The sequence below is a fragment of the Odocoileus virginianus genome, chromosome 31 (genome assembly GCF_023699985.2).
Source record: "Odocoileus virginianus isolate 20LAN1187 ecotype Illinois chromosome 31, Ovbor_1.2, whole genome shotgun sequence".
NCBI classification, from domain to species: Eukaryota; Metazoa; Chordata; class Mammalia; order Artiodactyla; family Cervidae; genus Odocoileus; species Odocoileus virginianus.
In genome coordinates, this window is record NC_069704.1 from 32,048,299 (window position 1) to 32,073,848 (window position 25,550).

Sequence of the window (25,550 nt, forward strand, 5' to 3'; positions counted from 1 at the left end):
TGCAGCCAAAGACAGAGAAGTTCTGTATAGTCAGAAAAACAAGATCCAGGAACTGACTTTAGCTCAGATCATGAACTCCTTATTGCCAAATTCAGACTTAAATTGAAGAAAGTAGGGAAAACCTCCAGACCATTCATGTATGACCTCAATCATATCCCTTATGATTATACAATTGAAATCAGAAAGGGATTCAAGTGATTAGATCTGATAGAGTACCTGAAGAGCTAGGGATGGAGGTTCATATCATAATACAGGAGGCAAGGATTAAGACCATCCCCAAGAAAAAGAAATGCAAAAAAAAGAAAATGGTTGTCTGAGGAGGTCTTACAAATAGCTATGAAAAAAAGAGAAGCGAAAGGCAAAGGAGAAAAGGAAAGATATACTCATTTGAATGCAGTTTCAGAGAACAGCAAAGAGAGATAAGAAAGCCTTCCTCAGTGATCAATGCAAAGAAACAGAGGAAAACAATAGAATGGGAAAGACTAGAGATCACTTCAAGAAAATTAGAGATACCAAGGGAGCATTTCATGCAAAGATGGGCACAATAAAGGACAGAAATGATATGGACCTAACAGAAGCAGAAGATATTAAGAAGAGGTGACAAGAATAAATAGAAGAACTATACAAAAAAGATCTTCACGACCCAGATAATCACAATGGTGTGATCACTCACCTAGAGCCAGACATCCTGGAATGTGAAGTCAAGTGGGTCTTAGGAAGCATCACTGTAAACAAACCTAGTGGAGATGATGGAATTCTAGTTGAGCTATTTTAAATCCTAAAAGATGATGCTATGAAAGTGCTGCACTCAATATGCCAGCAAATTTGGAAAACTCAGCAGTGGCCACAGGACTGGAAAAGGTCAGTTTTCATTCCAATCCCAAAGAAAGACAATGCCAAAGAATGCTCAAACTACTGCACAGTTACACTCATCTCACATGCTAGCAAAGTAATGCTCAACATTCTCCAAGCAAGGCTTCAGCAATACATGAACTGTGAACTTGCAGATGTTCAAGCTGGTTTTAGAAAAGGCAGAGGAACCAGAGATCAAATTGCCAACATCTGTTGGATCATCAAAAAAGCAAGAGAGTTCTAGAAAAACATCTACTTCTGCTTTATTGACTACACCAAAGCCTTTGCCTGTGAGGATCACAATAAACTGTGGAAAATTCTTTAAGAGGTGGGAATGGCAGACCACATGACCTGTCTCCTGAGAAATTTGTATGCAGGTCAAGAAGCAACAGTTAGAACTGGACATGGAACAATAGACTGGTTCCAAATACAGAAAGGAGTACATCATCAAGACTGTATATTGTCACCCTGCTTATTTAACTTATATGCAGAATACATCATGAGAAATGCTGGGCTGGAGGATGCACAAGCTGGAATCAAGATTGCCTGGAGAAATATCAATAACCTCAGGTATGCAGATGACAGCACTCATATGGCAGAAATCAAAGAACTAAAGAGCCTCTTCAGAGAGTGAAAAAGTTGGCTTAAAACTCAGCATTTAGAAAACGGAGATCACGGCATCTGGTTCCATCACTTCATGGCAAATAGATTGGGAAACAGTGGAAACAGTGACAGACTATTTTTTGGGGCTCCCAAATCACTGCAGATGGTGACTGCAGCCATGAAATTAAAAGACGGTTGCTCCTTGGAAGAAAATTATGACCAACCTAGATAGCATATTAAAAAGCAGAGACATCACTTTCCCAACAAATGTCTGTCTAGTCAAGGCTATGGTTTTTCCAGTGGTCGTGTATAGATGTGAGAGTTGGACTATAAAGAAAGCTGAGCACCAAAGAATTGATGCTTTTGAACTGTGGTGTTGGAGAAGACTTTAGAGTCCCTTGGACTGCAGGGAGATCAAACCAGTCAATCCTTAAGGAAATCAACCCTGAATATTCATTGGAAGGACTGATGCTTAAGCTGAGACTCCAATACTTTGACCACATGATTTGAAGAACTGACTGATTTGAAAAGACACTGATGCTGGAAAAGATTGAAGGTGGGAGGAGAAGGGGATGTTAGAGGATGAGATAGTTGGATGCCATCTCTGACTCAATGGACATGAGTTTGAGTAAACTTGGGAGTTGGTAATTAACAGGGAGGCCTGGTGTGCTGCAGTCCATGGGGTCACAAAGAGTCGGACAAGGCTGAGTGACTGAACTGAACTGAACTGAACTGAACTAATATTACTTGAGCCACTTGCTAAGAAATACATGGAGAAGCCCATTGATCTGCATGGCAATTGTTCTTATAGTTTTCCATTGTTACAGTTTCAAGAATTGGTTTTTGGAGTGTAAAGAGCAATTGCAATTTATCTTATATATTTTATTATTCCAATAAAATCTCACAATTCAATGCTTTTTAAAGGAAAGAAAAACTAAATTCAATGCTTTTTAAGGAAAGAAAAACTAATACTATTGAGAATAAAGTTCTCACTCATTTCTTTCTCAGTTTTCATAAAGCATTTATTTTTCTGCTATTACTACAAGTCCCTCATTTTTCATTAAGAATCTGGAGAATTGACAGGACTAGAAACATTTTCAGCTGAAAAGCCATAAAACAAGGTCATGAAATAAGGAGAACATATTTTAAATGAAGACTTGTTGGTTTCTTCTTTGCTCAGCTATCTTACTTTAATAGTGAAGTGGGTAAGAGACAAGTTGCCAGGTAAAGACCTGGCGTGTAGGTCAGATGTAGATGTAGATCAGAATGGGTGTAGATCAGAGGCCTGGGCACCTATTCCAGCCCTGCCTCTTAATAGTTGTGAATACTTGGTAGGTCACCCAACTACTTCATGTTCAATTTCCTTACTTGGAATTAGAGATACAGTTTCCCTAAGAATAGGCCCAGAAATACTAGTCCCATGAGGTATTAGCAGGTGGTAAAGAAGAAAGAGGCTTCATGGTCAATACTTTTGGGAAATTCTAAATTAGACAATTCTAGATTAGACAGAGTTATCTTTACCATGGACCTTCTCAGAGCCTTCAATATGATAATAACACTGCCAATTTCTAAGAAAAGGATGTAGTGGTTTCTAAACTTAGTTCATCACAAAATCCTTTTCCCTTGTCTCAGATATGAGATGCTTACATTGAGAAAACTTTGTGACTATAGAAGGCACGAGCAGACACAAGTAAAGGCCCCCCAAATTGTTGTAGGGTAGGGCTTCCCTGGTGGCTCAGTGGTAAAGAATCCACTCATCAATGCAGGAAACAAGAGTTTGATTCCTGAGTGAGGAAGATCCCTTGGAGAAGGAAATGACTACCCACTCCATTATTCTTGCCTGGGAAATCCCATGGACAGAGAAGCCTGGTGGCCTGGAGTCCTTAGGGTCACAAAAGGGCCAGGCATAACTTAGTGACTAAACAACGACAGTAACAAAAGGTATTAGGAAGATGATGCATTGTGCTTTGCATTGCCCTTGAGAGATCAGGAGTCGGTCAGGTAAAGGAATGGTTTGTTTTGTATCAAAATATTGCCCAGCTTGGGACTTCCTTGGTGGTCCAGTGGTTAAGAATCTGCCTGTTATTGCAGGGGACATGGTTTGATCCCTGGTCTGGGAAGATCCCACATGCCATCGGGCCGCTAAACTTGTGCGTCACAGCTACGGGGCTGGTGTGCTGCAGTACTGAAGCTCGCCCACCTAGAGCCCAAGTTCTGCAACAACAGAAGCCGCTGCAGTGAGGATTTTGCACATGGCAACCAGAGAAAGTCCTCACGCAGCAAGGAAGGCCCAGCTCAGCCAAAAAAAAAAAAAAAAAAATGTTGGCCAGCTTGATCATCCAGTGGTAGTAGACTAGTGATATGGTCTGTCTGATAGCTCAGTTGGTAAAGAATCTGCCTGCAATGCAGGAGACCCTGGTTCAATTCCTGGGTTGGGAAGGTCCCCTGGAGAAGGGAAAGGCTACCCATTTCAGTATTCAAGCCTGGAGAATTCCATGGACTGTATAGTCCATGAGGTTGCAAAGAGTCGGACATGACTGAGTGAGTTTCGCTTTCACTTTCTGCTCTTTAGTAAGATTGTCAAGAAAATCATACAGTGACAAATACACTACTGGCCAGGACCATTTTTCATTACTGCTTTCTCTCATCTCCTTTTTAGTAAGGGAAGCTCTGAGTTAAAATGTAAATGAAAAGTAAAACCACAGACATTAATTTGCTGAACTCTGAACTAAATCAATGTACAAGAAGATCCATATTAGGTATAAAACAAGGATTTCAAAATTCAATCCTTTACAAATTATATTTTTTGTGTATGTTTCTCTTCACATACAATTATGATAATATAATATCAATCTATAAAAGTAAATATTTATTGTGCAACCAAAAGAATTTTAAAGCTCTTGTCTGACTTTTTAAACTTTGTTCATTTCCATGAAATTTTATAACTTCAAAGGTTTTTAATAGAAGAGTGTTGCATATAAAATTTTAATGTCTTGAATCACACTCTGAATTTGGATATGGATTGTTTTAATACACTTTTGTCCTTAAGTCTGTATGTTTCAAAGCTTGAACACTAAAAACACATTATTTTCATTGTTGCTGTTTAGTCACTAAATTATAACGGACTCTTTGCAATGCCCTCGACTGCAGTACCCCAGGCTTCCCTGTCTTTCACTGTCTCCTGGAGTTTGTCAAAGTCATATCCATTGAGTCAATGATACTATCCAGCCATCTCATCCTCTGTCACCCCCTTCTCCTCCTGTCCTGAATCTTCCCGGCATCAGAGTCTTTTCCAATGAGCTGGCTCTTCGCATCAGGTGGCTAAATTATTTGAGAACCCCATTAACAGTATGAAATGGCAAACACACATTATTATATGACTATTATGGTTATTTTTATCTCTCCTCCCTCACTTATACATTAATCCTTGTGTCTCTTGACAACTACATTCCTCTGCCTGCCTCCATTAGTATTTCTACTTTATTTTGGGCAAGGTAACTAGAGGAGCAGGTATAATGGAACCTGCATTTAAATGAACCTAATGAACTGTGGTGTTGGAGAAGACTCTTGAGAGTCCCTTGGACTGCAAGAAGATCCAACCAGTCCATCCTAAAAGAGATCAGTCCTGGGTGTTCACTGGAAGGACTGAAGCTGAAGCTGAAACTCCAATACTTTGGCCATCTCATGAGAAGAGTTGACTCATTGGAAAAGACCCTGATGCGGGGAGGGATTGGGGGCAGGAGGAGAAGGGGACGACAGAGGATGAGAGGGCTGGATGGCATCACCGACTTAATGGGCATGAGTTTGAGTAAACTCTGGGAGTCTGTGATGGACAGGGAGGCCTGGCGTGCTGCGATTCATGGGGTCTCAAAGAGTCAGTCATGACTGAGTGACTGAACTGAACTGAACTGAACTGAATAGGCAGTAAGTAACAGGCCATCCTTCAATAACGGGAGTACAAGAGTTGAGAAGAGGGCCTGGGGCACTTTATGTGCTTCTTTCTAGAATAAAAATTTTGTTTTGATGTGGCTGTTTGCTCTCTAGAAAAGTACTTATGACTGTAGTGATTAAAAAACATTACTTTCTAAAATTTGTGTTAGTTGCTCAGTCGTGTCTGACTGATTGTAACCCCATGGACTGTAGCCTGCCAGGTTCCTCCGTCCATGGGATTTTTCCAGGCAAGGATACTGGAGTAGGCTCTGAAATTTACAGAACATATAATGCTCATTTTAGAGAATTTGGAAAATACAGAAAGGTACAAAAAAGATAATTAAAAATTATAATCTGAGTTAAGAATAACCACTATAAACATTTGCACATATTTCTTCCTTTTTATTTGCATATATATGTCATATATATATCTTGTGCTTGTGTAAAATATGGTTTATATTGCATTGAGAGTTTTGTAGTAGTTTTTCATGTGGCAGTGTTGATAAGCATCTATATCATCACAGGGTTTTTTTTTTTTTTTTTTAAATCCTTATCCATGTTGGTGACTATGCTCCTCACATGAATGTACAGTAGTTTATCTAACTATCCCCACGTTATTGGAAGTGCTTGATATTTTGCAACCATTATGATGAAAAACCTTGTAAATAAATATCTGTCTACATCTCAAAGCAGTTTTTAGACTAAATACTCAAATGAAAATACTGAATAGAAGATATGAAATATGATGAGCGTTCTCAACTTGTGCATATCCTTAGTTATTTCTGTACACAAATTCTGTGAAGTGGATTTGCTGTTCAAAGAATATGCAGGTTTTGTTTAACTGTGTGTATTTTTAAAATGGGACTAGGTCTTTCTGTCTTTTTCTTCTCACTGTGAAAGAAATACATGCTCACTGTAAAAAATATTCAGACACAAAAAATCATGAAGAAGAAAGCAGAAGTTACCTGTCTTTCCATAATTCTTGTCAACATATGGATTCTGGGCTGACATACAGAAATATGTGCATCAATGTGAGAAGTCAGTGTAGACCTCCATCATTTCAAAAATGGGATCCATGCGATGCAAACTCTGTTATATACTGATATTTTAAGAAAACTTACATTAAAGCATGGCACATTCAGAAAAATATGCACAAAACATGAAGTTTATAGCTGGATAAGTATTCACAAATAAACACTCAGATTAAGAAAAAGAAAAAATGTAAAATACTTCACCAGGTTGTGTGTTATCCTCAGCCAGGTGCCATGCTAGCTCTGCATCATTCTAATTTTACTTTGTGTGCTCCTGAAAGGAACATTTAAAATGGGTCAGGAATACATTTTCCTGTTAACAAAGAAGTGATTCAATATATTTCATTGACTACAAGACATCATTGATTGTTAGCATCCCTTTGTTTTAGGTACTGCAGGGAAAGAAAGAAAGAGAGAGAAAAAGAGAGGGAGGGAGAGGAGGAGGTAGGAAGGAAAGGAAGAAAGAAGGAAGAAGAGGGAGACAGAAAAAGAAAGCAAGCAAGCAATAGCTGCCAATTAAACCATAGCGCAACAGTTTGTTGATGGAACAGTCCTGTGTCATAAGCAGTTTCTTTTTTAAAAAGTTGATATAAAATTGACATTTAACACTATGTTAGTTTTGGGTGTGCAACATGATGATTCAGTATTTATAAATTGCAAAATGTTCATCACAATAAGTCTAGCTAACCTCCATCACCAGACATAACACATTTTTTTTCTTGTGATGAGAACTTTTAAAATCTACCCTCTCAGCAACTTGCAAGTGTACAATACAGTATTATAAGCTCTAGTCACCATGCTGTACATTACATCCCAGGACTTATGCTCTTATGACTGGAAGCTTGTACCTTTGGACTCTTTCACCCACTTCACCCATTTTGCCCAGCCCCATCCCTTGCCTCTGGCAACCATCAATTTGTTCTATGAATCCATGAGTCTGTATTTTGTTTATTTTAGATTCCCCTATAAATGAGATAATGCAATATTTGTCTTTCTCTGTGTGATATAACCAGCTTCTTGATGCTTTTGAAATCTGTGCTGAAGTTTGCCCTTTTCTCCACACTTTAAGCTGCATTGTATTGTGTGTGAAGGTAATCTCTTTGCATTTTCCTGTTTTTTGCCACTTTGGGTATCTTCTTTCTCGGGTTCCTTCAAGCGCTGGTTGTTTCTTCCCCAGAAAATGTGAAACTGAGGTCATTCTTCCAATGAGATTATTTGCTTTAGTAATATTACATTTCTGCTCTGCTTTTTATGTTTCCACCTTTCTGTACGCACTGAATAATGTTGTTTCAATGTTGGTTATGGTAAAATCTTTTGAAAGACATTTTATAATATAATGATTAAACTCAGCATATGTAATACCAAGAAAGTGTATAAGTCAAATTTGAAATGACAAATATGTTAAAGCCTTGCTGGAGTTTATTCATACCCAAGCAGTTAGGAGGACAGCAGAATCTGTGTGAAAAATGTAGGCTAAGAGTCGATCATTGAAAAAGCAAGAGAGTTCCAGAAAAACATCTATTTCTGCTTTATTGACTATGCCGAAGCCTTTGACTGTGTGGATCACAATAAACTGTGTATAAGTTTGAAAGAGATGGGAACACCAGAATACCTGACCTGCCTCTTGAGAAACCTGTATGCAGGTCAGGAAGCAACAGTTAGAACTGGACACGGACCAACAGACTGGTTCCAAATAGGAAAAGGAATACATCAAGGCTGTATATTGTCACCATGCTTATTTAACTTATATGCAGAGTACATCATGAGAAATGCTGGGCTGGAGAAAGCACAAGCTAGAATCAAGATTGCCGGGAGAAATATCAATAACCTCAGATATACAGATGACACCACCCTTATGGCAGAAAGTGAAGAGGAACTAAAAAGCCTCTTGATGAAAGTGAAAGAGGAGAGCGAAAAATTTGGCTTAAAGTTCAACATTCAGAAAACTGAGATTATGGCATCTGGTCCCAGCACTTCATGGGAAATAGATGGGGAAAACAGTGGAAACAGTGTCAGACTTGATTTTTCTGGGCTCTAAAATCACTGCAGATGGTGATTGCAGCCATGAAATTAAAAGACGCTTACTCCTTGGAAGGAAAGTTATGACCAACCTAGATAGCATATTAAAAAGCAGAGACATTACTTTGCCAACAAAGGTCCATCTAGTCAAGGCTATGGTTTTTCCAGTGGTCTTGTATGGATGTGAGAGTTGGACTCTGAAGAAAGCTGAGCACCGAAGAATTGGTGCTTTTGAACTGTGGTGTTGGAGAAGACTCTTGAGAGTCCCTTGGACTGCAAGGGGATCCAACCAGTCCATCCTAAAGGAGATCAGTCCCGAGTGTTCATTGGAAGGACTGATGCTGAAGCTGAAACTCCAATACTTTGGCCACCTCATGCGAAGAGCTGACTCATTTGAAAAGACCCTGATGCTGGGAAAGATTGGGGGCAAGAGGAGAAGGGGATGACAGGGGATGAGATGGCTGAATGGCATCACCGACTCGATGGACATGAGTTTGAGCAAACTCCAGGAGTTGGTGATGGACAGGGAGGCCTGGCATGCTGTGATTCATGGAGTTGCAAAGAGTCAGACACGACTGAGTGACTGAACTGAACTGAACTGAAGAGTCGATGAAATATAGTACATATGCAGCATCAACATTTTTATAACTTAGATTTTATTGTTTTTTTTTTTTTTAATCTCTTCACAGATTATATAAATGGAAGAGGAAATGCAACCCACTCCAGTATTCTTGCTTGGGAAATCCCGTAGACCGAGGAGCCTGGTGGACTACAGTCCATGGGGTCGCAGAAGAGTCAGACACAACTTGGCAACTAAACAAACAGTGCACTGCTCTTATGTTAAGTACTAACAAATCTTTAAAAAGTGATTGTAGTCCTTTTCTAAAAAGTTACCCAGTCACTTCAGTTAAAATTTGGAGGAAAATTGTCCTTTGAAGAGGATATAAATTACTAATATGATAAAATATTGATAAATTTTTATGTTAAAATCCCATTAATTCATGATTTAATAGCTCACAACATGCTAAAAAATGTCCAATCTTTCAGTGTATAATCAAAGCTATAGGATAAGCTGGGGCTACTGCTACCAAAGATGTCACAGCTGGCACTCAAGTCTGACCAAGAAGGCCAAGATCAGGGGCATTTTCCTTAGACAATTATTCTACCAAAGAACAGCATGGGTATAGAAGATCAGCAATGAAATGTTTGAGATGTACTAAGAGCATGATTATAATTGTGAATTGCATTTAATTACACTTCATGTTAAAAGATATAACCCTCCTCATCTACAGCCTATGGAATGGAAAGTTGGAGCACAAGATTCAAAGACTTCCTTAATTCAATACTTTTTGAATTCCAGGTTGTGCAGAAAAAGAACAATTGTACCCGATTTTACCTCTTAAGAGAAAGCATTTAGGGACTTCCGTGGTGGCCCAGTGGCTAAGACTCCTCATTTACAACACAGAGGGCATGTCCGATCTCTGGTCAGGGAGAGATCTGTGGGAACTAAATCCCACATGCTGTAACTAAGAGTACACATGTCACAACTAAAGACCCTATGTGCTGCAACTAAGACCTGGTGGAGCCAAATAAATAAATAAGTATATAAAAAAGAAAGAAAATTCATCTAAATTCATAAAAACATCCTTAATTATTTTTAGATCATCTAAAAGCATGCCTTTACGAGACAGTTGAATAGTAAGAGGAGAAATGGAGACCTTGGAAAAAATTCAGGAGAGGATGTTCATCACATCAGATGTGGCTTCTTTTGCTTCTGTTTCTTCAGAGGCTGGACTCTCTTTTGTTTTCTGCAGTTATATCTTCTTTAACGTCTTCCTGACCCGCTTCAGCCTCTTCCTTTTGTTCCTCTTTCACTGTTTTTGGTTTTCACTCTGAAGATTGGCTCTTTCCTGTTGTCTTGTCGTAGCTTAGTTTCAACATTTGCAGCTACAGTTTGGTGGATCATTTTGCTTACTTTTCTGGCTTTCTTTGCTGCCCCTTGGGCTGGATTGCTCTTGCTCTTGGGCCCCTCGGTGGTGCCTGTGATGGTGAGGGCTGCTGCTAGTCCTGTTGCTGCTTTGCTGGAAGCTGTATCGTCGTTTTTCATGGTTACACAATGGTCCATTACATGGGAATGCCATACTTTATTTACCAATCCTAAAAATGATGGAAATTCAAATCTTCTCTAATTTTTCACTGTTCATAAAAGTCAAGGCAAAATTCTTCTGGTCAGATAATTATACTTTTGTGTAACTATTTCCTTGGACTACATTGGTCCTGAGAGACCATTGGTCCTAAAAGAAGGACCAAAAACCCAAACGCCCTTGCTCATTTTATGGATTTTATGTATATTAAAAAAGTTATTCATATTGACACCCATGATGGCATCTGAGAATGTATAATTCCTGCATCCTCAAAAATACATTCTTGAATAATACTTCATATTTTATTGATCATATTTTATTGGTTACAAACATTTCTTCCAATATATATTTTGTCTGATTTGTATCTTGTAAATATATTTTGGGATGTCAGTTACCTTTTCAATTTTAAAATTTTTTCATAGCCTTTTTTTTTTGCCATACATAAATTCTAAATTTTTATGAGTTCATTCTATTAATATTCTCCTATATAATTTTTGTATTTTGTTTTATTCTTCTGATGACTTCTTTTCTACTCAATAATGTAAGTACTTTATTATTCTATTTATTTTTGTTAATTCAAATTCAAAAATCTAATTGTGAATTTGATGAGACTTTCATTCCATTAGGTGTTGATTTTGGGATAATTGTCATATTTACAATATAAAGCTTCTATCTAATCTGGACTACAGTATATTTCTCCACTTTTGTATCTTTTAGGTATCTCAATAAAGGTTTGTAATTCTTTTTACAAATCCCGCACATTTTCTTCTGACTTTACACATAGTTATTTTGTCCTGGTTGTTGTGTGAAAGGAAACATTTCCCTTAATATTTCTAATGAATTAATGCTGATATTAATTAAGTAATGGTGTTAGAAAAATTATAAATGAGGTGAAGAGTATTCTAGCATCTCAGCAGTTGATATTAACTTTTATTTGTATGAAGGGCTTGGTTTTACTCCAAAAATATGAATGATCCTGAGGGATAGAAGCTATCATGTGGCTGATGTTTAGGTCTCATGAAAATGAAAATAAGCTTTTAAAAGAAGAAAAAGAGTAGATGGGGAATAAAAGGAAAGTTCTCAAATATGGACTTTGGAGAGCACCCAATTGATCCCATTGATCCCCAATCATTGGCTTGGATCCAGGTGGAAGAAGCCAGAATTGGGCCTCTTAATCCAGTGTCCAAGAGCTGGGGTCTTGACTGCCCACAGGGGTATGTTGGCAAAAGCCATTTGAGAAAGAATTGCCTGATGGAAATAATGCATGCTATGTGCTGTTAGGGAGAAGGCAATGGCAACCCACTCCAGTACTCTTGCCTGGAAAATCCCATGGACGGAGGAGCCTGGTGGGCTGCAGTCCATGAGGTCGCTAAGAGTTGGACCCGACTGAGAGACTTCACTTTCACTTTTCACTTTCCTGCACTGGAGAAGGAAATGGCAACCCACTCCAGCGTTCTTGCCTGGAGAATCCCAGGGATGGGGGAGCCTGGTGGGCTCCATCTGTGGGGTCGCACAGAGTCGGACATGCCTGAAGCGACTTAAGCAGCAGCAGCAGCATGTGCTGTTAGCTTTACAATTTGGCTACATGGTTAGCAAATTTTAGTTTCTTAGTTAATAAAATTTATTTTTAGAAACGTTTTGAGGTCACAGAAGAATTGAGTGCAAAGTACAGAGCATTATCGTATACCCCATCCCTTGACCACTCCCACTTTCAATATCTTAGCAAATTCTAGTTTTTTTTTTTTCCCTAATAATACTTTGGTACTAAAGGATTATTTATTGGGAAGGGGAATTTGTAGCAGGTTTGATTTTTGCATTAAACTTGGCATGAAGCAAAAGCAAAATCTACATATGAGTATAATTAGATATCAAGGTTTTATTTATAATGGTGTTAGATTAAATATGCATTTGATGTACATGAATTCAATGTCTGATCTGACAGGAAAAAATAAGAGGAAGAGAGAAAAGCAAAGAGATAATGATGTGAAGGTTAGAAAATTCCATCCCCTGTTCAATAATAATAAATTTATATCTGAGAGTGAGCATGTCAAGGGGGATATTGGATAAAATGTCTTTGCTGGACACACCGACAAGTGATATGTACATGTCTCCTTTCTGTTGAAAATTTTGAATGGTAATTTTACAATACTAGATTAGTCTTTCGTTATCTAGGCGAAAAATTATCTGCAAATCATGTCATCTCCAAATAGGAAGTTTTCTTCTTTCTAATTTATGTCTCTTTTAGAATATTTGTACCTCACTTTCTCTTTCTTAACACATAGATTGGAAATTCTAGTTTGAATAATGGATGTGAAAGAAAGTATTCTATTCTTGTTCCTAATTTAGTTACTGTAGATACTTTTCATCATGTTAAGAATCATTTTTTCTAGTGTTGATTCACAAAGTTTTCTCTTTTCTTTTCTTTTCTTTTTTTAACAAAAATAGATTCTCTAGGCCAGAATCCTAGAGAGGGTAGCCTTTCCCTTCATGAGGGGATCTTTCCAACTCAGGGATCAAACCCAGGTCTCCCACAAAACAAGCAGATTCTTTACCAGCTGAGCCACAAGGGAAGCCCAGAAATACTGGAGCGGGTAGCTTCTCTCTTCTCCAGGGGATCTTCCCAACTCAGGAATCGCACTGGGCTCTCTTGCACTGCAGGCAGATTCTTCACCAACTGAGCTATCAGGGAAGCCCTTCTAAATGCTATCAAGTATCTTTTCAGTACTGATTGAGGTGATCTTATACTTCTATGCTTTGACTAATTTTATAAATTATATGCTTTTTCCTTTGATATTTCATCATGCTTACATTCATAAAGTCAACTTGGCAATGGTATATTATTACTATGGACTTTAAGGTTTGAATTATTTATATTTTTCACATCTATATTCCCAAGTGAGATTTGTCTGTGTTTTCCTTCTTTGTCAGATTTTGGATTAACTGTCTTTTATTTCATCTTTTCTGCCTCATTTTATCTGATTTGATATCTAAAAATTTCCTTTTGATTCTATTATTATTTTTAATTTTCATAAAGTTGAGCATAAGCATACCCTATAATTCATCAGTTCTACTATTAGATAGAAACTGTTTTAAACCTAGTCTATTCCAATTCAGATTGTTATAACCCCATAATAATGCATATGTGTATTAGAAGATGTATGAAGAATGTTTACGGTAATATTGTTTATAATGGAAAAACATTGGGAACAACTTAATTGCAATTAGCTGTAAAAAGAAAAATATATTGTATATGTGATGTTATACATCATCATGAATTACTTTCAAAAACAAAATACTGTGTAAAAAACACATAAGGAAGAATACATAAGATATGACTCAATTTACATAAAAGTTCAAAACAAGCAATACTAAATAGCATATTGTTTGGGGATTTATTCATATGTCTGTATGAAGAAATTACAAAGAAAGGGTAAAAAAATGCTTAATACAAAATCCAGATAGTAAAGACAATGTTCACTGATATTCTTGAGGAAGAGCGCTCTAGGGGGTTCAAAATTACCTGCAACTTTCTTTCTTAGGTCAAACTATGGATAAATGGATGTTTATGCTATTGTTACTGATTCCGAACTGTCAATTTACTTGTGTATACTCTTTTGTATATCTCACTGTATTAGTTTCCTAAGGCTACTGTTACCAATTGTTACAAAGTAGGCATCTTTCTAGCAAATAAATCAAAGTGTCAGAAAGGCTCCACTTCTTCTGAAGGCTCTAGTGGGGGAGTCTTCCTTGCTTCTTAGCTTCTAGAGGCTTCCAGCAATCTCTGGTTTGTATGTGCATACCTCCTATTTCTGCTTCCATGTTTATATGGCCTTCTCCCCTGGGTGGGTTTCTATGTATCTCTTCTTCCTTTAAGTACACCACCCTGTAAGGCCTTCCTGTAAGGCCCACCTTAATCCTCTAAGACTTCATCTTAATTTAACTAATTATATCTAATTACATCTGCCAAGATTCTATTTCTAAAGTGACCAGTTCTGAGGTTCTGGGTGGATGTGAGTTTTGGGGGAACACTATTTAACCCAATACTTAGGTATATAATTTTTTAAGGAGATACATTTAAAAACAAAAAACAAAAACAAGGAATGGAGGGTATATTGAATTGGGAGATTGGGATTGACGTGTATACACTACGGATACTATGTATAATTAATGAATACCTACTGTATAGCTCGAGGAACTCTGTGCTCTGTGGTGACCTAAGTGGGAAGGAAATCCCCCCAAAAGAAGGGATATGTGTACATGTAGAGTCGATTTCACTTTGCTGTATGGTGGAATCTAAGCAACATTGTAAAGCAACTATACTCCAATAAAAATTTAATTAATAAAAAATAGCAGAGTAGTATAAGGCTATGAGTTTGGGAATAACTTTAGCTTAATTTGAGTGTTTCTCATTCTTTTTAAAAATCTAAATGATTTTTGCTCTTGTAAAAATTATGCTCTTCCTCTGCAACCTGAGTGTACCGTTTGCTTTTTTTCTAGTCATGTTGCATTGCTTCCTAGGCTCCATGGTGCTTTTTTCTGTTTCTTTGCCATTGAAGCATCGAAGGGCTGGTTGGGCTTGGCTCCCCTGGCTAGTGGCAGGAGTTGGCTTTGGTTCCCCTCGTTGTCCACCAGAACACTGCCATCATCCTCCTTTCAGATCTTAGGGGATGAGGCTGAGTGCTTATGCATCGCACTTGGATAACTGTACAGGCATCTTCTCTTCCTATAACTGTTGAATAACTGGCTGCAAATGTGCTTCTTCTTGAAACAATCCATCATTCTTTCTGCATCAGAAACAGTAAAGAAAAATTTGCTGTTTCTGCAGGACGCTTTTCCGATGGCCATTCCTGACTCCCCACCTGTCTCTTCCATATCTCACACCTTAAAAGTGACCATTTTCTGCCTTGACTATTTCATCTCCTAGTCAGATAGTCTTCTACATATTGCAACCTCAGAATGGTGCAGGAGGCAACTGACAAGGCAGTTTAGGGGAGGGAGGCCACAGCCCAGTATGAAAAAAATAGTCTGATATTTTTGCTTCTTTTTTATTAAATTTTAGAAAAATATGAAAAGAAAAGTTATGTAAATATTTACTTTGATCATTTGAAATTTTCTTGGCCTCAGCTTTCAGAAAGCTTTGTGGTTAAACCTGGAATGCAATGCAATTCTAAAACTGCAAGAAATGTATTTTCTAAAGTCCTAAGGATGTAAAATTGTACCTTTGCATTTATTTTTGTCACTGTTTACTTTATATACATATTCAAACATGCAGATGTACATTTTTAAGCTATTGGATAACAAAAATTTTAAATCTATGTTATTGTGTAGCAGTAGTTTCTTCATTTTCATTGTTAAACATTATTACATTATATAAAATATATCATAATTTATCCATTTTACCCTTGAAATTTTTATTACGGTAAAGTATATATAACATAAAATTTACTATTTTAACCATCTTGAAGTGTTTAGTTCCAGTGGCATTAAGTATGTTTAAACTGTTGCACAACCATTCACCACCATCTATTTCCAGAAATTTTCATCATCCAAATTGAAACTCCATACCCATTAAACAATAATTTCCTGTTCCCCCTTCTCCCAATGCCTGCCAACTACCATTCTACTTTTTGCCTCTGTGAGTTTGACTACTATAGGAACCTCAGATAAGTGGAATCATAAAATATTTGTCCTTTTGTGTTTGGCTTATTTCAGTTAACATGTTTTCAAGGTTAATATATGTTGGGATATATATCAGACTTACCTTCCTTTTAAGGTGAAATAAAACTATTTTATAGATATCCATTCATCTATTAATGGACACTTGGCTTGCTACCATTTTTGACTGTTGTGAATATTGTTCATATGAACATGGGTGTACCAATATTCACTCAGATCTCTACTTTCTATTATTTTGAATATCCGCAAGTGGAATTGAAATAATTCTATGTTTAATTTTTTGAGGAATTACCATATCATTTTCCACAGTGGCTGGATCATTTTACATTTCTATCCCTCCATTCTACTGTTGATGGACATTTAGGGGGGTTGTTTCTAGTTTGGGTTGCTATGAATAATACTAAAAGCAAGCTTATACATGTACCTTGGTGCACCTATGTACACATTTTCATTGAGTATATGTGGGGAACAGGATTGTACATTTGCTTGTTCACCCTAACAGAGAATCCCAGACTTTTCCCAAAGTACCAGTACTAACTGACACTACAGCCAGCACTGTGAAAGTTCCATTTGTTTCCATTTTTGCCAACTTAGCATTGTCAGTTGTTAAAATGTTAGCCATTCTGATGAGTATGTGGTGTATCTCATTGGGACTAATGATGCCTAATATTTTTCATATGTTTATTGATCATTTGAGTAGACTCTTTCACAAGTGTCTGATTTAAAGCTTTTGCCTTAAAAAACTTGGATTGTCTGTCTTTTTCTCATTGATTGGAAAGAACTTTTTGTTATATTCTGAATATTAGTTTTTTTGTTGGATATATGTTTTGCAAATACATTTTCCTACTCTGTGGCTTGCCTTTTCACTTATGTACTATACCTTTAAAAAACATACTTGTTCCTATATACAGTTTCAATCACAATGTAGAATTTTTTTCACTTACATTTCTAATTGGTTATTGTTAATCTGCATAAAAGATGTTTATTTATAACATTTATTTTGTAACTAGCTCCTTTATCAAATTAATTCTGTGTTTTATTCAATAATGTCATCTGAAAGGAAGAAAGATATTTATCTTCTTTTTCATGTTTTGTTTATTTTGCTTTTGGGCATTAGCTAAATGTTTCTAAACATTATTGAGAAGTAGTGGTAATAATGTACATTCCTATCTTGGTCCTGATGTTAATGGGAATGACTTTAGTAATTCACTGTCTAGCGTGTAATTTGCTGTGGTCTTTTCCATTTTATATTGTGTGTAGTTATGACCTCAGAATGATGCAGAAAGTAAAGTGCTAATTACAATTGGTGGAAGGGTCCAGTATTGTACTACAGCCAAATATTTGAATCCTCTGTTTCCATTGAGAAGGAAATGGCAACCCACTGCATTATTCTTGCCTGGAGAATCCCACGGACAGAGGAGCCTGGCAGGCTACAGTCCATGGGGTCTTAAGAGTCTGACAAGACTGCGCTACTAAGCACAGCTGTTTCCATTAAAATAAACTTCCTTTAAGGTAGTGTCTCTCAAAAGTTTTTAATCATTTTGACCTATCACATTTCAGCCTCAGTTTTTTCCATATATATTTGGAAAGCAATGTTTACATCTTAAGTATGTTATGTATTTTTATGTATGTTTACCTTTTTATGTATGAGTCTGGTGTTTTCTATTCTATTTTCATTTAAAATATATTGGTTGAAAGTGAAGTCGCACAGTCGTGTCCAACTCTTTGCGACCCCGTGGACTGTAGCCTACCACGCTTCTCCGTCTATGGGATTTTCCAGGCAAGAGTACTGGAGTGGGTTGCCATTTCCTTCTCCAGGGGGATCTTTCCGACCCAGGGATTGAACCCAGGTATTTTGCATTGCAGGCAGATGCTTTAACCTCTGAGCCACCAGGAAACCAGACCTACTTAATTGATTTTGTGAACCATTAGTAGCTTGCAATCCATTGTTGAAAACGTTCTTTCCTAAGTTAATATGTGTCTCTTTCCTAGCCTGTGGGCTAAGAAAAGGTCCTATGGGTAATAATTCAGTGAAACAGAGGGAATACTTGAGGACACATTTGTTAATACTTCATAATACTATCCTGTTGCACTATTTAAAAATTGGAAAAGTTCAGAGGATTTTGAAAATGACTTACATGAAATTCTTAGCTTTAGTTGCACTTGATGGCTCAGCTTCTTGAGTGAATTGAAACATTGTTACTAAACTGATGACTATTTATTTACAAATTACAATTTTTCATATGTCATTGTGAAAACAATTTCTGATTAAGTAATAAAAAGGTCAGTAATGTCTGTATTAGTCAACCATTGATGTGATAAAATGGCATAAAAATGACTCCAGAATCTCAATGGTGTACAGCAACAAACATTAATTTCTTCACCCACAGATCTGGAGGTTAGTTGGAACAGTTCTACTTTAGGCTCAGAGTTGGGTTCAAGTCTGTTAGTTGTTTTTGAGATCCCAGAGCAGCTGTAAGGCACATGCTTTCCTCATGGAAGACGGCAGAAGTACAAGACAGGAAGCAAACTTACAGGAAGTCGTTAAAGGCCTCTGCTCTGAAATGGCACACAGTTGTCTTGTGGACATTCTGTCGGCCAAAACAAGTCACATGTCTGGGCCTACCATCAGTGGGATGGAGAAGTACGCTGTGGAGTTGGTTGACAAGGATGAGGAGGAAAGAAAGAACTCAGAGCCAATGATTCACCCCTCCACATTAGGCAGCAGTTTCAGAACCATGCTTACTCTGTTCACTTATATCTGTAGTCAGAACGGTCACGGCTCAAAATAAGAAATAAATTGGCCCTTTATTTCATTACGAGAAAATTTAATTCCTTGATAAAGAGTTTTTCTTGAAAAAAGGATTACATTTGCATTGTATAAGCAATTGTTTTCCAGTATATTTTTTGCATATTTTAAATAGAAGTTTTAAATCTTTATGCAAGGTAGCCAAGGAAATGTGCTCTTTGGATAGTTGTTATATTACATTTTTTTAGCCTTAGTGCATGCTACATTTCTAGTAAGAAATATCCAACCATGGACGAAATAAAAAATTTGATGACTGTCATATAGGAAGAAAAAGCCTCTTTCCTAGTTCCCTTTATGATGAAGTTCTTAACTTTAACTATACCATAACTTTCCCTGTGGGGCCACACAGCTATTTAATCAATAGAAGCTCTAAAAATTGTTATCTCCTACTTTGATTCCTGTCCTGAATTCAGTTGTAGAAAGATTTCTCAGTGTAATTAAAAATGTGAAAGTCAATAAGTGAAGCTGAACAATGGGAAAAGCCAGTATAAAGTCAATTCTGTTATGCCTTCCATGCTCTCTATTGGAGTTAGCAGAACCATGGCCCATGGGCCAAATGTGGCCAACCATGTATTTTTGTGAGTGAAGTTTTACTGAAACAAAGCCATTGGAATTCACTTATATGTTGTCTATGACTACTTTTGTGAGCCATTGGCAGGGTTGAGTACATGTGACAAAGACCACATGGCCCCCACAGAGGCTAAGATATTTGCTATCTGGTCCTGTACAGACAAAGCTGACAGCTCCTGCTCTATATAGTTATCACAGTTGAACAGTTTTTAAAATATAAATATTACAAGATATAAATGCTTTTGATTTCTTCAATAACAAAGTTCCTGTGTTTCATCCTTATATCCAGTGAAGGTCTGGTATTTTTGAGGAATATCTGACAACGCGCCTTTAGGACAGATGAGGAGCAATGAGCATGGGTGAGGTCATGGCTGGTAACAAACAACTCCCAACTCTGAGCCTTAACATAGCAGGTTCAGTTCTCACTGCTGCGAGGACTCACTGTAGACTTCAGACAGTTGGAGAAGCCATTATCTGGAGAGCTTCCGGCCACATCAGCCAAGGTAAAAGGAGTGTGGCTACTTGTGTCCCGGGTGTTAGAGCTTCCGACCAGAAGTGACACACATCACTTTTCTCAGGCCAAAGTGAGTCATATGGCTATATCTAATCTCAAGGGACTGGGGCGGTACAGTGCTATCATACGGGCTTCTCAGCTGGCACTGGTGGTAAAGAACCTGCTGGCCAGTACAGCAGATGCAAGAGACGTGGGTTTGATCCCCAGGATTGGGACGATCCCCTGAAGAAGGAAATGGCAATCCACTCCAGGATTCTTGCCTGGAAAATCCCATGGACAGAGGAGCCTGGTGGGCTAAGTCCAGGGGGTCACAAAGGAGTTGGACATGGCTGAACAACTCACACACACACAATCCCATCATAGACCTGGGAAAGAGAGTGAAATACTTGGTAGGCAGCACCAGTGACTGCTCCTGTATGTAACAGAGATCATTTCGGAGACTAGTTTCTTTGCAGGTGGAGACTGGCTACCAGCTTCTTGGGAAGTACAGGCCTAATGTCTCTGAGGTGGAGTTTTGCAAGGAAAAGGGGGTGGGGAACATAAGTTCTTTTTACTTCCTTTCTCTGCTCTTCTGTTTCAGGGCTTCTTCTATGCTTTGGTTGCTACAGATTTTGCACAGAGGACATGGATTATTAATTTCCTTTTTTCCAGTTTTACAGCACCTTTGCATCTGTTTGACTTCACAAGTATTTGATGTGCTGTTGGGATGCTGAAATTCAGAGTCACTTGCTGGCTTCCAACTTATCTTGAAAGTTTTGCTCTTCTTATAAAACTCTATGTTGGGCCAAACAAATACAAAAAAAAAACAACAACTCTATGTTGGGCCAAACTAAAAACATTTTAAAGTACCTAAAAAAGCAAGTCGATGAAACCTACCACCTAGTGGCTAATTTTCAAACTAGTACTGGAAATGAAGCTATTTACTTACTTTTTCACCTCAAAGTATTGTTCAGGGACAGACATAACGCATCAAAATTGCTAGAAATTGAACTCAAGTAAATTTGGTGTTTCAATTACTTGAAACTTCTGTTTTGAAGAAGGTATTTTGTTTTCTCTTCCCAAACCTTCTAAATGGCTCCAGAGAGAACAGCCCTACGGTGTATAATGGACATATCCAGCCCAGTGTCTCAGTCTAGAAGAGGACGCCAAGAGGGACTGAGGTTACCTTGACCTTTTTCTATCGAGAGTCCATGGAAGGAAGCTGTGGGAACTTAAACACCCTGTTTTAGGGGCCTGTGTGTCAGTTGTAGATGATTGGGTTTTATTGACTCTGATTTCTAGAAAGTTCCAAGTGGCATTTATATTCAACCTCTCCTTTTCTTGATAATGGAATTGACATTTGAGACCTAAGGGGTTAAATCATGCCTTGTCCAGACAATTTGGAACCTGTTAGAAGAAACCAAGATTCTAACACGAGGAATCAGGAGTAAACTAGACCATGAGCCCCAGGCAGCTGCAGGTTTCTGATGGGTGAGCAAGCAGTGCTGGACACAATCTGGGAATTCAAACTCTGAACAAATAAGTCTCCAAGCCCAGAGGCAAGACTGAAGCTGGAATTAAAGAGCCAGGAGATCACTGACAGGTGGAGATGAGATTTGGAGAAGGGAAAGTAGGTGAAAGAGAAGTTCTGCGTATTTTCTGTGGCTGGATGGGTGTTTGCAGCTAGCCTGGGTGGTGTGTATCCTTGGCTTAAAGATGTGTCAGGTTGATTTCAAAGGCCAGAGATAGGACAGATAAAAAAGGTTTTAAAAAACTTAAGCAAAATGGGTTTTATTTTGTGAATTTATACTTTAAGAGTAAGAAACATTGATGTAATTTTTTAATACCGTACCTTCATTTTTTAAAACAAAAAAAGTACACATTTAATTCATAAATGAAGATGGTTAGGTCCTTGCAAGAACTCAGTGAAGGAACTTCTCCAGGAAGAGAATCAAGAAAATAGGAATTGGGGGTCTGACACTGACCCCATTTCTGATGACTGACCTCTAGTTTTTACTGACGCCTCTGTCCATGGGATTCTCCATGGACAAGAATGGCAAGAATTCTCCATGGCAAGAGTACTGGAGTGGGTAGCCATTCCCTCCTCCAGGGGATCTTCCTAATCCAGAGATCGAACCCAGGTCTCCTTATTGCAGGCAGATTCTTTACCGTCTGAGCTACCAGGGAAGCCCGTTATTGACACTGGCAGCTGAAAAACCCTGTAAGTTATTGTCTCTATGCATAGACCTGCTTGTATGCAGTTCTTCATTTCAACAGCTATGTCTTTAATCCCTGTGTTTATGATGCCAAAAAATTCATCACACTTTATCTGCAGTTAAAAGCAATTTCATACACCAATATGTGTTTCTTGAAGGAGACATTATCCTATTTTGGTGGTCAGCAAGGATGAGAAAGATTACATGACTTTAGTTTCCATAGCAAGTCATGGACCTGTGGCTAGGACCCCAAATGTCTACAGGTCAGTACTGTGTCCAAGACGCGAACTGCCATGATGCTCCCAAGTGGAGGAGGGCTCCTGGGTTAGCTCCTCAAGGCCACGTTGCACAGCCTGGGTGAGTCAGGCAGCTCAGGGCTCCGTTCCTGGAGCGCACAGGGCTGAGTGCCTCGCTGGTTACCTCTGCTTTTCTCTTGCTGCTCTGACAGGAAGTCAGGTGGCCATCAGGAGACTGCCGTTCTGTGCTCTGAGGAATAGCAGCGAAGTTTATCTAAAGGCAGCCGCAGAGAGGAAAGTAGGAGTCTTCTAGCAACAGCTGTGAATGCTTCATGATGAATGCTTCGGTGACCCAGTTGGTATGTTTAGTCGTTTTGTTTTTCTCACTCTTGAGAAAAGCTGAAGATAAAATAATGGGAGATGAGATACTTTGTGTACAGGAGATGGTGCTAACTTATCTAAAAATGACCCTGAGCAGTGTGACCTCAGGGTGGGGAGGGACATTTAATGCTGTATATTCAGACAGTAGCTATGGAGTCAATCTTTCTATGGCGAGGGACACATATAAGTTTTTAAAAAAATTTTCATGGGAGTTTAATTTGACCTGCTTCTGGTGATTCTGAGTTGTTGAATAGTGAGGTGGAAATGCAGAGGGTTTTCAGAGTACCGTTAGGGACTTACTCAGCCTGAGATGTGTGAGTGTCCAGGCACCACTTCCTCCTGGGTGGATGTAATTGCATTTGGGCTTACTTTTCAAGAGGCCTCTTTCCAGGGTCCAATTTGTGGTGGGGGACAAAATAATCTAGCCTGATACTTTCTTGGATGTTGATGTCCCACTGACTTGGAGGTGCCCCCTTCCCTGGGCCAGGTCTGGAAGGTTCACATGTCTGACATTTTGGAGCTGTGGACAGAGAGCCTGTTTCTGCAAGACATATAAGAAGGTAACCTGGAAACCTGGAGGACAGTCAAGTGAGGGAGCACTCAGTGACAACACTCTGTGGCTGTTTCCCAGAGAACTTTGACCTCTTGTGGAAATTGATCATAGGAGAATGACTGTTGCCATGGATACTTACAGGTTTAATCTGCCCCTCAGCCACCTGTTTGCAGAAACTGCCCTCCTCCTGTCGTTGCCCACCTGGACACACTCGATTGTCCTGGTGTCAGCCCTGGACTAAGGTGGACCAACGGATTTCTTCTTGATGTTTCCTGACTTTGAACCAGGGTGAATATCTGGTCACTCTTCCTCTTAGGCTGCTAAAGCTACCAACTGAAATGCTCAGAAACTGTCAGAAGCTTGTTACCCTCTCCACAGAGAAAGCACACTAACAAGAAAGATACACAGGCAGAGAGAATGGGTGCCTGCAGGGCTTGAGAGGGCCTGATCCTCATCCCTGGAGGTCCAGGCACAGTCTCCTGTCTTAGACATCTATGCGTCACTCCAAATTTTTGTTGTGACGAGACAAAGGACCTAGACAAAGAACTCGCGTGACATATGAGGCCATCTATGATCTTTCTAGTAAGTTCCTGTTTTTGCTTAGACCAGGTTAGGCTGGTTTCTGGCTGTTGTCAACCATGGGCTTTGAGGGTGTGGTGTTTTCTCATGAGAAATGAAGAGCAGACCACAGAAAAGGTACGCTCCTGAGGTTAGGATTGAGGTTTGAACTATCCCATCATTCCCACAGTGTGGTTATGCATCCAGGAGCAGGAGATGTGCTTGCTGAATAACTAACCAAACTTACCACAAGGGCCCCTGGTTAGCTCAGGCCATCCAGAAACTTCCTGGCTCCATGTACTTGAATCTGTAATTGAGGATGACTCTGAGTGTCACCTGGCAAAAAGGGATGTGGAAGCAGAATCAAAGTGTAAAAACCACAGATGGGGAATGCTGGTTTTCCTTAAAATGCACCTCCCCTGCTTCTAGAACCCCAGGCTTTAAGCTGAGAACCCAGTGGCCTAGCAAAAAGACTTCATTTTAGCCTCCACTGTTGGTGATGTGAGCAGAATTGTTGTATGGAGCCTCCTAAGAACCTTCTTGAAAAGGCAGGCAACTTGTACTCTCTGTCTCCCCTCCATCCAACTCTGTGGAATGTGGCTGTGATAGCCAGTGCCCTAGCCACCCTAGAGGACCATGAGGAGGAGGCCAGGCCATGGAGATGGCAAAGTGGTAAAATGAATCCCTAAGAATACCATGAATAGAGCGCCTCAACCAGCCCTGTGCTCTCTGCCTCTGGAGCTCTGCTTGAGGGATAAACGCTTTGTTATCTCTCTTTAGCCACTGTTCGTTTACTTGAACAGTAAATGAACAGGGATTCTCTTACTCGAGACATTACATAATCCTAACTGAGCAGTAAACATTCTTCTCCTATTTCCAGAAGTGATGAGTGATCCATGGGAATTATATGTATTGATAATAGGAGAGAAACATAAGAGGGATATTTCTCCCCAAATATGTCTCTGGATTTTAAAGAATACAAATTGAGGACAGTGGTGGGCCGGGTCATGAATAAAATGAAGCACCATCCTCTATTCTTCTCACCCATTTCCTGCTTTTAGAAGGCAATTGGATGGACTCTTTAGAGATTGAATAGCTTTAGAAAAAAGCTCCTGGAGATTTTATTGACTCAGTGCCCTTAACATACACAGCCATGCTCAGAACAGCTAGGCTTCATTTTTAATGACCATGACCCATTTTTAAAAAGGGAAGGCCTTTAATAAAAACAGCTTTCCAAACTGCCTGGGCTTCCTTATAATGAATCAATGCAGACAGTGCTCTCTCCATTAAGGCAACATTATTGGGGTGTTCCAAAAAAAGAGGATGATGAAAACACTTTTAAGCTATAAAATAATATACAAATTGAAAATATTGTTATAAGATATTCCTGTTTTATTTTTTATTATTTATTTATTTTAATTTATTCATTTATTTGGCTGTGCCAGGCTGTGCCAAATAGCACATGAGACATTTGATCTT

The 25,550-nt window shown here is 38.7% G+C and overlaps 1 pseudogene; it reads right to left on the reverse strand.

The window, feature by feature from the left end:
• Positions 1-6,600: 6,600 nt before the first annotated feature.
• LOC139032522 (U6 spliceosomal RNA) lies at positions 6,601-6,701 on the reverse strand (annotated as a pseudogene).
• Positions 6,702-25,550: the final 18,849 nt, after the last annotated feature.